The sequence below is a fragment of the Schistocerca nitens genome, chromosome 7, assembly GCF_023898315.1.
Source record: "Schistocerca nitens isolate TAMUIC-IGC-003100 chromosome 7, iqSchNite1.1, whole genome shotgun sequence".
Classification (NCBI taxonomy): Eukaryota; Metazoa; Arthropoda; class Insecta; order Orthoptera; family Acrididae; genus Schistocerca; species Schistocerca nitens.
In genome coordinates this window covers 640,605,292-640,618,906 of record NC_064620.1, presented here as the reverse complement: position 1 = coordinate 640,618,906, position 13,615 = coordinate 640,605,292, and positions in this window count along the sequence as shown.

The window sequence follows — 13,615 nt, the reverse complement described above, 5'->3', positions numbered from 1 at the left end:
ATATATGAGACACAATGCCGTCTTAAGTACAGGAAGACTGCGTATTCCTACTGTCTATTTTTTGAGCGTTTCCTGTGTCTCCAGTTTTACATTCCGATGCACCTCTGCAGGTTTACAGTATCCCTTGGATCTTCCCATTGACGATGAATCACAGAAATTGCATCGGAATTAAATATAAGAGACACAATGCCGACTTAAGTACAGGAAGACTGAGTCTTCCTACTGTCTATGTTTGAGCGTTTCCTGTATCATCAGTTTTACATTCCGATGCACCTCTGCAGGTTTACTGTATCCATTGGACCATCCCATTGACGATGAAACACAGAAAATGCATAGGAATTAAATATAAGAGACACGATGCCGACTTAAGTACAGGAAGAATGAGTCTTCCTACTGTCTATGTTTTGAGCGTTTCCTGTGTCACCAGTTTTACATTCCGATCCACAACTGCAGGTTTACTGTATCCATTGGACCTTCTCATTGACGAAGAAACACAGAAATTGCATCGGAATTAAATATAAGAGACACAACGCCGACTTAAGTACAATAACACTGAGTCTTCTTAGGGTCTATGTTTTGAACGCTTCCTGTGTCACCAGTTTTACATTCCGATGCACCTCCGCAGGTTTACTGTATCCCTTTGACCTTCCCATTGACGACAAAACACAGAAATTGCATCGCATTTAAATGTAAGAGACACAATGCCGACTTAAGTACAGGAAGACTGAGTATTCCTAATATCTATGTTTTGAGCGTTTCCTGTGTCACCAGTTTTACATTCCGATGCATCTCTGCAGGTTTACTGTATCTCTTGGATCTTCCCATTGACGATGAATCACAGAAATTGCATCGGAATTAAATATAAGAGACACAATGCCGACATAAGTACAGGAAGACTCAGTCTTCCTACTGTCTATGATTTGAGCGTTTCCTGTGTCACCAGTTTTACATTCCGATGCACCTCTGCAGGTATACTGTTTCCTTTCGACTTTCCCATTGACGATGAAACACAGAAATTACCTCGGAATTAAATATAAGAGACACAATGCCGACTTAAGTACAGGAAGACTGAGTCTTCCTACTGTCTATGTTTTGAGCGTTTCCTGTGTCATCAGTTTTACATTCCGATGCACCTCTGCAGGTTTACTGTATCCATTGGACCTTCCCATTGATGATAAAACACAGAAATTGCAGCGGAATTAAATAAAAAAGACACAATGCCGACTTAAGTACAGGAAGACTGAGTCTTCCAACTGTCAATGTTTGAGCGTTTCCTGTGTCAACAGTTTTACATTCTGATGCACCTCTGCAGGTTGACTGTATCCATTAGACCTTCCCATTGACGATGAAACACAGAAAATGCATCGGAATTAAATATAAGAGACACAATGCCGACTTAAGTACAGGAAGACTGAGTATTCCTGCTCTCTATGTTTTGATCGTTCTTGTGTCACCAGTTTTCCATTCCGATCCACCTCTGCAGGTTTACTGTATCCATTGGACCTTCCCATTGACGATGAAACACAGAAATTACATCGGAATTAAATATAAGAGACACAACGTTCACTTAAGTACAAGAAAACTGAGTCTTCTTACGGTCTATGTTTTGAGCGTTTCCAGTGTCACCAGTTTTACATTCCGATGCACCTCTGCAGGTTTACTGTATCCATTGGACCTTCCCATGGACGATGAAACACAGATATTGCATCGGAATTAAATGTAAGAGACACAATGCCGACTACGGTACAGGAAGAATGAGTCTTCCTACTGTCTATGTTTTGAGCGTGTCCTGTGTCACCTGTTTTGCATTCCGATGCAACTCTGCAGGTTTACTGTATCCCTAGCACATTCACAGTGACGATGAAACACAGAAATTGCATCGGAATTAAATAAAAAAGACACAATGCCGACTTAAGTACAGGAAGACTGAGTCTTCCAACTGTCAATGTTTGAGCGTTTCCTGTGTCAACAGTTTTACATTCTGATGCACCTCTGCAGGTTGACTGTATCCATTAGACCTTCCCTTTGACGACGAAGCACAGAAATTGCATCGGAATTAAATATAAGAGACACAACGCCGACTTAAGTAAAAGAAAACTCAGTCATCTTACGGTCTATGATTTGAGCGTTTCCTGTGTGACCATTTTTACATTCCAATGCACCTCTGCAGGTTTACTATATACCTTGGACTTCCCATTGACGAAAAAACACAGAAATTGCATCGGAATTAAATATAAGATATACAATGCCGATTTAGGTACAGGAAGACTGAGTCTTCCTTCTGTCTATGTTTTAAGCGTTTCGTATGTCATCAGTTTTACATTTTGATGCACCTCTGCAGGTTTACTGTATCCCTTGGACCTTCACAGTGACGATGAAACACAGAAATTGCATCTAAATTAAATATAAGAGACACAATGCCGACTTCAGTATAAGAAAACTGAGTCTCTTAGGGTCTATGTTTTGACCGCTTCCTGTGTCACCAGTTTTACATTCCAATGCACCTCTGCAGGTTTACTCTATCCCTTGGACCTTCCCATTGACGACGAAATACAGAAATTGCATCGGATTTAAATATAAGAGACACAATATCGACTTACGTACAGGATCATTGAGTCTTCCTACTGTCTATGTTTTGATCGTTTCCTGTGTCACCAGTTTTTCATTCCGATTCACCTCTGCACGTTTACTGTATTCATTGGACCTTCCCATCGACGATGAAACACAGAAATTCCATCGGAATTAAATATAAGAGACACAATGCCGACTTAAGTACAGGAACATTGAGTCTTCCTACTGTCTATGTTTTGAGCGTTTCCTGCGTCACCAGTTTTACATTCCGATGCACCTCTGCAGGTTTGCTGTATCCATTGGAGCTTCTCATTGACGATGAAACACAGAAATTACATCGGAATTAAATATAAGAGACACAACGCCGACTTAAGTACAAGAAAACTGAGTCTTCTTACGGTCAATGTTTTGAGCGTTTCCAGTGTCACCAGTGTTACATTCCGATGCACCTCTGCAGGTAGACTGTTTTCCTTCGTCATTCTCATTGACGATGAAACACAGAAATTGCATCGGAATTAAATATAAGAGACACAATGACGACTTAAGTACAGGAAGACTGAGTATTCCTGCTCTCTATGTTTTGATCGTTCTTGTGTCACCAGTTTTCCATTCCGATCCACCTCTGCAGGTTTACTGTATCCATTGGACCTTCCCATTGACGATGAAACACAGAAATTACATCGGAATTAAATATAAGAGACACAACGTTCACTTAAGTACAAGAAAACTGAGTCTTCTTACGGTCTATGTTTTGAGCGTTTCCAGTGTCACCAGTTTTACATTCCGATGCACCTCTGCAGGTTTACTGTATCCATTGGACCTTCCCATGGACGATGAAACACAGATATTGCATCGGAATTAAATGTAAGAGACACAATGCCGACTAAGGTACAGGAAGAATGAGTCTTCCTACTGTCTATGTTTTGAGCGTCTCCTGTGTCATCAGTTCTACATTCCGATGCACCTCTGCCGGTTTACTGTATCCATTGGACCCCCCCATTGACGATGAAACACAGAAATTGCATCGGAATTAAATATAAAAGACACAATGCCGACTTAAGTACAGGAAGACTGAGTCTTTTTACTGTCTATGTTTTGAGCGTTTCCTGTGTCATCAGTTTTACATTGCGATGCACCTCTGCAGGTTTACTTTCTCAGTGACGATGAGACACAGGAAATGCATCGGAATGAAATATAAGAGACACAATGCGACTTAAGTACAGGAAGAGTGTGTCTTTCAATTGTCTATGTATTGAGCGTTTCCTGTGTCACCAGTTTTACATTCCGATGCACCTCTGCAGGTTTACTGTATCCCTTGGATCTTCCCATTGACGATGAATCACAGAAATTGCATCGGAATTAAATATAAGAGACACAATGCCGACTTAAGTACAGGAAGACTGAGTCTTCCTACTGTCTATGTTTGAGCGTTTCCTGTGTTATCAGTTTTACATTCCGATGCACCTCTGCAGGTTTACTGTATCCATTGGACCATCCCATTGACGATGAAACACAGAAATTACATCGGAATTAAATATAAGAGACACAATGCCGACTTAAGTACAGGAAGAATGAGTCTTCCTACTGTCTATGTTTTGAGCGTTTCCTGTGTCACCAGTTTTACATTCCGATCCACCTCTGCAGGTTTACTGTATCCATTGGACCTTCTCATTGACGAAGAAACACAGAGATTGCATCGGAATTAAATATAAGAGGCACAATGCCGACTTAAGTACAGGAAGACTGAGTATTCCTAATATCTATGTTTTGAGCGTTTCCTGTGTCACCAGTTTTACATTCCGATGCACCTCTGCAGGTTTACTGTATCTCTTGGATCTTCCCATTGACGATGAATCACAGAAATTGCATCGGAATTAAATATAAGAGAAACAATGCCGACTTAAGTACAGGAAGGCTGAGTCTTCCTACTGTCTATATTTTGAGCGTTTTCTGTGTCACCAGTTTTACATTACGATGCACCTCTGCAGGTTGACTGTATCCATTAGACCTTCCCATTGACGATGAAACACAGAAAATGCATCGGAAATAAATATAAGAGACACAATGCCGACTTAAGTACAGGAAGACTGAGTATTCCTGCTCTCTATGTTTTGATCGTTCTTGTTTCACCAGTTTTCCATTCCGATCCACCTCTGCAGGTTTACTGTATCCATTGGACCTTCCCTTTGACGACGAAGCACAGAAATTGCATCGGAATTAAATATAAGAGACACAACGCCGACTTAAGTAAAAGAAAACTCAGTCATCTTACGGTCTATGATTTGAGCGTTTCCTGTGTGACCATTTTTACATTCCAATGCACCTCTGCAGGTTTACTATATCCCTTGGACCTTCCCATTGACGAAAAAACACAGATATTGCATCGGAACTAAATATAAGAGATACAATGCCGATTTAGGTACAGGAAGACTGAGTCTTCCTTCTGTCTATGTTTTAAGCGTTTCGTATGTCATCAGTTTTACATTTTGATGCACCTCTGCAGGTTTACTGTATCCCTTGGACCTTCACAGTGACGATGAAACACAGAAATTGCATCTAAATTAAGTATAAGAGACACAATGCCGACTTCAGTATAAGAAAACTGAGTCTCTTAGGGTCTATGTTTTGACCGCTTCCTGTGTCACCAGTTTTACATTCCAATGCACCTCTGCAGGTTTACTCTATCCCTTGGACCTTCCCATTGACGACGAAATACAGAAATTGCATCGGATTTAAATATAAGAGACACAATATCGACTTAAGTACAGGAACATTGAGTCTTCCTACTGTCTATGTTTTGATCGTTTCCTGTGTCACCAGTTTTTCATTCCGATTCACTTCTGCACGTTTACTGTATTCATTGGACCTTCCCATCGACGATGAAACACAGAAATTCCATCGGAATTAAATATAAGAGACACAATGCCGACTTAAGTACAGGAACATTGAGTCTTCCTACTGTCTATGTTTTGAGCGTTTCCAGCGTCACCAGTTTTACATTCCGATGCGCCTCTGCAGGTTTGCTGTATCCATTGGACCTTCTCATTGACGATGAAACACAGAAATTACATCGGAATTAAATATAAGAGACACAACGCCGACTTAAGTACAAGAAAACTGAGTCTTCTTACGGTCAATGTTTCGAGCGTTTCCAGTGTCACCAGTGTTACATTCCGATGCACCTCTGCAGGTATACTGTTTTCCTTCGTCATTCTCATTGACGATGAAACACAGAAATTGCATCGGAATTAAATATAAGAGACACAATGCCGACTTAAGTACAGGAAGACTGAGTCTTCCTACTGTCTATGTTTTTGAGCGTCTCCTGTGTCATCAGTTCTACATTCCGATGCACCTCTGCCGGTTTACTGTATCCATTGGACCCCCCCATTGACGATGAAACACAGAAATTGCATCGGAATTAAATATAAATGACACAATGCCGACTTAAGTACAGGAAGACTGAGTCTTTTTACTGTCTATGTTTTGAGCGTTTCCTGTGTCACCAGTTTTACATTCCGATGCACCTCTGCAGCTTTACTGTATCCATTGGACCTTCACAGTGACGATGAAACACAGAAATTGCATCGGAATGAAATATAAGGGATACAATGTCGACTTAAGTACAGGAAAAGTGTGTCTTTCTATTGTATATGTTCTGAGCGTTTCCTGTGTCACCAGTTTTACATTCCGATGCACCTCTGCAGGTTTACTGTATCCATTGGATCTTCCCATTGACGATGGAAAACAGAAATTGCATCGGAATGAAATATAAGAGACACAATGTCGACTTAAGTACAGGAAAAGTGTGTCTTTTTATTGTATATGATTTGAGCGTTTCCTGTGTCACCAGTTTTACATTCCGATGCACCTCTGCAGGTTTATAGTATCCATTGGATCTTCCCATTGACGATTAAACACAGAAATTGCATCGGAATTAAATATAAGAGACACAATGCCGACTTAGGTACAGGAAGACTGAGTCTTCCTACTGTCTATGTTTTGAGCGTTTCCTGTGTCATCAGTTTTACATTCCGATGCACCTCTGCAGGTTTACTGTATCCATTGGACCTTCCCATTGACGATGAAACACAGAAATTGCAGCGGAATTAAATAAAAAGGACACAATGCCGACTTAAGTACAGGAAGACTGAGTCTTCCTACTGTCTATGCTTTGAGCGTTTCCTGTGTCATACGTTTTACATTCCGATGCACCTCTGCAGGTTTACTTTCTCAGTGACGATGAAACACAGGAAATGCATCGGAATGAAATATAAGAGACACAATGCGACTTAAGTACAGGAAGAGTGTGTCTTTCAATTGTCTATGTATTGAGCGTTTCCTGTGTCACCAGTTTTACATTCCGATGCACCTCTGCAGGTTTACTGTATCCCTTGGATCTTCCCATTGACGATGAATCACAGAAATTGCATCGGAAATAAATATAAGAGACACAATGCCGACTTAAGTACAGGAAGACTGAGTCTTCCTACTGTCTATGTTTGAGCGTTTCCTGTGTCATCAGTTTTACATTCCGATGCACCTCTGCAGGTTTACTGTATCCATTGGACCATCCCATTGACGATGAAACACAGAAAATGCATAGGAATTAAATATAAGGGACACAATGTCGACTTAAGTACAGGAAGAATGAGTCTTCCTACTGTCTATATTTTGAGCGTTTCCTGTGTCACCAGTTTTACATTCCGATCCACCTCTGCAGGTTTACTGTATCCATTGGACCTTCCCATTGACGATGAAACACAGAAATTACATCGGAATTAAATATAAGAGACACAACGTTCACTTAAGTACAAGAAAACTGAGTCTTCTTACGGTCTATGTTTTGAGCGTTTCCAGTGTCACCAGTTTTACATTCCGATGCACCTCTGCAGGTTTACTGTATCCATTGGACCTTCCCATGGACGATGAAACACAGATATTGCATCGGAATTAAATGTAAGAGACACAATGCCGACTAAGGTACAGGAAGAATGAGTCTTCCTACTGTCTATGTTTTGAGCGTGTCCTGTGTCACCAGTTTTACATTCCGATGCAACTCTGCAGGTTTACTGTATCCCTAGCACCTTCACAGTGACGATGAAACACAGAAATTGCATCGGAATTAAATATAAGAGACACAATGCCGACATAAGTACAGGAAGACTGAGTCTTACTACTGTCTATGATTTGAGCGTTTCCTGTGTCACCAGTTTTACATTCCGATGCACCTCTGCAGGTATACTGTTTCCTTTCGACTTTCCCATTGACGATGAAACACAGAAATTACCTCGGAATTAAATATAAGAGACACAATGCCGACTTAAGTACAGGAAGACTGAGTCTTCCTACTGTCTATGTTTTGAGCGTTTCCTGTGTCATCAGTTTTACATTCCGATGCACCTCTGCAGGTTTACTGTATCCATTGGACCTTCCCATTGACGATAAAACACAGAAATTGCAGCGGAATTAAATAAAAAAGACACAATGCCGACTTAAGTACAGGAAGACTGAGTCTTCCAACTGTCAATGTTTGAGCGTTTCCTGTGTCAACAGTTTTACATTCTGATGCACCTCTGCAGGTTGACTGTATCCATTAGACCTTCCCATTGACGATGAAACACAGAAAATGCATCGGAATTAAAAATAAGAGACACAATGCCGACTTAAGTACAGGAAGACTGAGTATTCCTGCTCTCTATGTTTTGATCGTTCTTGTGTCACCAGTTTTCCATTCCGATCCACCTCTGCAGGTTTACTGTATCCATTAGACCTTCCCTTTGACGACGAAGCACAGAAATTGCATCGGAATTAAATATAAGAGACACAACGCCGACTTAAGTAAAAGAAAACTCAGTCATCTTACGGTCTATGTTTTGAGCGTTTCCTGTGTGACCATTTTTACATTCCAATGCACCTCTGCAGGTTTACTATATACCTTGGACCTTCCCATTGACGAAAAAACACAGAAATTGCATCGGAATTAAATATAAGAGATACAATGCCTATTTAGGTACAGGAAGACTGAGTCTTCCTTCTGTCTATGTTTTAAGCGTTTCGTATGTCATCAGTTTTACATTTTGATGCACCTCTGCAGGTTTACTGTATCCCTTGGACCTTCACAGTGACGATGAAACACAGAAATTGCATCTAAATTAAATATAAGAGACACAATGCCGACTTCAGTATAAGGAAACTGAGTCTCTTAGGGTCTATATTTTGACCGCTTCCTGTGTCACCAGTTTTACATTCCAATGCACCTCTGCAGGTGTACTCTATCCCTTGGACCTTCCCATTGACGACGAAATACAGAAATTGCATCGGATTTAAATATAAGAGACACAATATCGACTTAAGTACAGGAACATTGAGTCTTCCTACTGTCTATGTTTTGATCGTTTCCTGTGTCACCAGTTTTTCATTCCGATGCACCTCTGCAGGTTTGCTGTATCCATTGGACCTTCTCATTGACGATGAAACACAGAAATTACATCGGAATTAAATATAAGAGACACAACGCCGACTTAAGTACAAGAAAACTGAGTCTTCTTACGGTCAATGTTTTGAGCGTTTCCAGTGTCACCAGTGTTACATTCCGATGCACCTCTGCAGGTATACTGTTTTCCTTCGACATTCTCATTGACGATGAAACACAGAAATTGCATCGGAATTAAATATAAGAGACACAATGCCGACTTAAGTACAGGAAGACTGAGTCTTCCTACTGTCTATGTTTTTGAGCGTCTCCTGTTTCATCAGTTCTACATTCCGATGCACCTCTGCCGGTTTACTGTATCCATTGGACCGCCCCCATTGACGATGAAACACAGAAATTGCATCGGAATTAAATATAAAAGACACAATGCCGACTTAAGTACAGGAAGACTGAGTCTTTTTACTGTCTATGTTTTGAGCGTTTCCTGTGTCACCAATTTTACATTCCGATGCACCTCTGCAGCTTTACTGTATCCATTGGAACTTCACAGTGACGCTGAAACACAGAAATTGCATCGGAATGAAATATAAGGGATACAATGTCGACTTAAGTACAGGAAAAGTGTGTCTTTCTATTGTATATGTTCTGAGCGTTTCCTGTGTCACCAGTTTTACATTCCGATGCACCTCTGCAGGTTTACTGTATCCATTGCATCTTCCCATTGACGATGAAAAACAGAAATTGCATCGGAATGAAATATAAGAGACACAATGTCGACTTAAGTACAGGAAAAGTGTGTCTTTTTATTGTATATGATTTGAGCGTTTTCTGTGTCACCAGTTTTACATTCCGATGCACCTCTGCAGGTTCATAGTATCCATTGGATCTTCCCATTGACGATTAAACACAGAGATTGCATCGGAATTAAATATAAGAGACACAATGCCGACTTAGGTACAGGAAGACTGAGTCTTCCTACTGTCTATGTTTTGAGCGTTTCCTCTGTCATCAGTTTTCCATTTTGATGCATCTCTGCAGATTTACTGTATCCCTTGCACCTTCACATTGACGATGAAACACAGATATTACATCGGAATTAAATATAAGAGACACAATGCGGACTTAAGTACATGAAGACTGAGTCTTCCTACTGTCTATGAATTGAGCGTTTCCTGTGTCACCAGTTTTACATTCCGATGCACCTCTGCAGGTATACTGTTTCCTTTCGACTTTCCCATTGACGATGAAACACAGAAATTGTCTCGGAATTAAATATAAGAGACACAATGCTGACTTAAGTACAGGAAGACTGACTCTTCCTACTGTCTATGTTTTGAGCGTTTCCTGTGTCATCAGTTTTACATTCCGATGCACCTCTGCAGGTTTACTGTATCCATTGGTCCTTCCCATTGACGATGAAACACAGAAATTGCAGCGGAATTAAATAAAAAGGACACAATGCCGACTTAAGTACAGGAAGACTGAGTCTTCCTACTGTCTATGCTTTGAGCGTTTCCTGTGTCATACGTTTTACATTCCGATGCACCTCTGCAGGTTTACTTTCTCAGTGACGATGAGACACAGGAAATGCATCGGAATGAAATATAAGAGACACAATGCGACTTAAGTACAGGAAGAGTGTGTCTTTCAATTGTCTATGTATTGAGCGTTTCCTGTGTCACCAGTTTTACATCCCGATGCACCTCTGCAGGTTTACTGTATCCCTTGGATCTTCCCATTGACGATGAACCACAGAAATTGCATCGGAATTAAATATAAGAGACACAATGCCGACTTAAGTACAGGAAGACTGAGTCTTCCTACTGTCTATGTTTGAGCGTTTCCTGTGTCATCAGTTTTACATTCCGATGCACCTCTGCAGGTTTACTGTATCCATTGGACCATCCCATTGACGATGAAACACAGAAAATGCATAGGAATTAAATATAAGAGACACAATGCCGACTTAAGTACAGGAAGAATGAGTCTTCCTACTGTCTATGTTTTGAGCGTTTCCTGTGTCACCAGTTTTACATTCCGATCCACCTCTGCAAGTTTACTGTATCCATTGGACCTTCTCATTGACGAAGAAACACAGAAATTGCATCGGAATTAAATATAAGAGACACAACGCCGACTTAAGTACAATAACACTGAGCATTCTTAGGGTCTATGTTTTGAACGCTTCCTGTGTCACCAGTTTTACATTCCGATGCACCTCTGCATGTTTACTGTATCCCTTTGACCTTCCCATTGACGACAAAACACAGAAATTGCATCGCATTTAAATGTAAGAGTCACAATGCCGACTTAAGTACAGGAAGACTGAGTATTCCTAATATCTATGTTTTGAGCGTTTCCTGTGTCAACAGTTTTACATTCCGATGCACCTCTGCAGGTTTACTGTATCTCTTGGATCTTCCCATTGACGATGAATCACAGAAATTGCATCGGAATTAAATATAAGAGAAACAATGCCGACTTAAGTACAGGAAGGCTGAGTCTTCCTACTGTCTATATTTTGAGCGTTTTCTGTGTCACCAGTTTTACATTCCGATGCACCTCTGCAGGTTTACTGTATCCATTGGACCTTCCCATTGACGATGAAACACAGAAATTAAATCGGAATTAAATGTAAGAGTCACAACGTTCACTTAAGTACAAGAAAACTGAGACTTCTTACCTCTATGTTTTGAGCGTTTCCAGTGTCACCAGTTTTACATTCCGATGCACCTCTGCAGGTTTACTGTATCCATTGGACCTTCCCATGGACGATGAAACACAGATATTGCATCGGAATTAAATGTAAGAGACACAATGCCGACTAAGGTACAGGAAGAATGAGTCTTCCTACTGTCTATGTTTTGAGCGTGTCCTGTGTCACCAGTTTTACATTCCGATGCAACTCTGCAGGTTAACTGTATCCCTAGCACCTTCACAGTGACGATGAAACACAGAAATTGCATCGGAATTAAATATAAGAGACACAAGGCCGACATAAGTACAGGAAGACTGAGTCTTCCTACTGTCTATGATTTGAGCGTTTCCTGTGTCACCAGTTTTACATTCCGATGCACCTCTGCAGGTATACTGTTTCCTTTCGACTTTCCCATTGACGATGAAACACAGAAATTACCTCGGAGTTAAATATAAGAGACACAATGCCGACTTAAGTACAGGAAGACTGAGTCTTCCTACTGTCTATGTTTTGAGCGTTTCCTGTGTCATCAGTTTTACATTCCGATGCACCTCTGCAGGTTTACTGTATCCATTGGACCTTCCCATTGACGATAAAACACAGAAATTGCAGCGGAATTAAATAAAAAAGACACAATGCCGACTTAAGTACAGGAAGACTGAGTCTTCCAACTGTCAATGTTTGAGCGTTTCCTGTGTCAACAGTATTACATTCTGATGCACCTCTGCAGGTTGACTGTATCCATTAGACCTTCCCATTGACGATGAAACACAGAAAATGCATCGGAATTAAATATAAGAGACACAATGCCGACTTAAGTACAGGAAGACTGAGTATTCCTGCTCTCTATGTTTTGATCGTTCTTGTGTCACCAGTTTTCCATTCCGATCCACTTCTGCAGGTTTACTGTATCCATTAGACCTTCCCTTTGACGACGAAGCACAGAAATTGCATCGGAATTAAATATAAGAGACACAACGCCGACTTAAGTAAAAGAAAACTCAGTCATCTTACGGTCTATGATTTGAGCGTTTCCTGTGTGACCATTTTTACATTCCAATGCACCTCTGCAGGTTTACTATATACCTTGGACCTTCCCATTGACGAAAAAACACAGAAATTGCATCGGAATTAAATATAAGAGATACAATGCCGATTTAGGTACAGGAAGACTGAGTCTTCCTTCTGTCTATGTTTTAAGCGTTTCGTATGTCATCAGTTTTACATTTTGATGCACCTCTGCAGGTTTACTGTATCCCTTGGACCTTCACAGTGACGATGAAACACAGAAATTGCATCTAAATTAAATATAAGAGACACAATGCCGACTTCAGTATAAGAAAACTGAGTCTCTTAGGGTCTATGTTTTGACCGCTTCCTGTGTCACCAGTTTTACATTCCAATGCACCTCTGCAGGTTTACTCTATCCCTTGGACCTTCCCATTGACGACGAAATACAGAAATTGCATCGGATTTAAATATAAGAGACACAATATCGACTTAAGTACAGGAACATTGAGTCTTCCTACTGTCTGTGTTTTGATCGTTTCCTGTGTCACCAGTTTTTCATTCCGATTCACCTCTGCACGTTTACTGTATTCATTGGACCTTCCCATCGACGATGAAACACAGAAATTCCATCGGAATTAAATATAAGAGACACAGTGCCGACTTAAGTACAGGAACATTGAGTCTTCCTACTGTCTATGTTTTGAGCGTTTCCTGCGTCACCAGTTTTACATTCCGATGCACCTCTGCAGGTTTGCTGTATCCATTGGACCTTCTCATTGACGATGAAACACAGAAATTACATCGGAATTAAATATAAGAGACACAACGCCGACTTAAGTACAAGAAAACTGAGTCTTCTTACGGTCAATGTTTTGAGCGTTTCCAGTGTCACCAGTGTT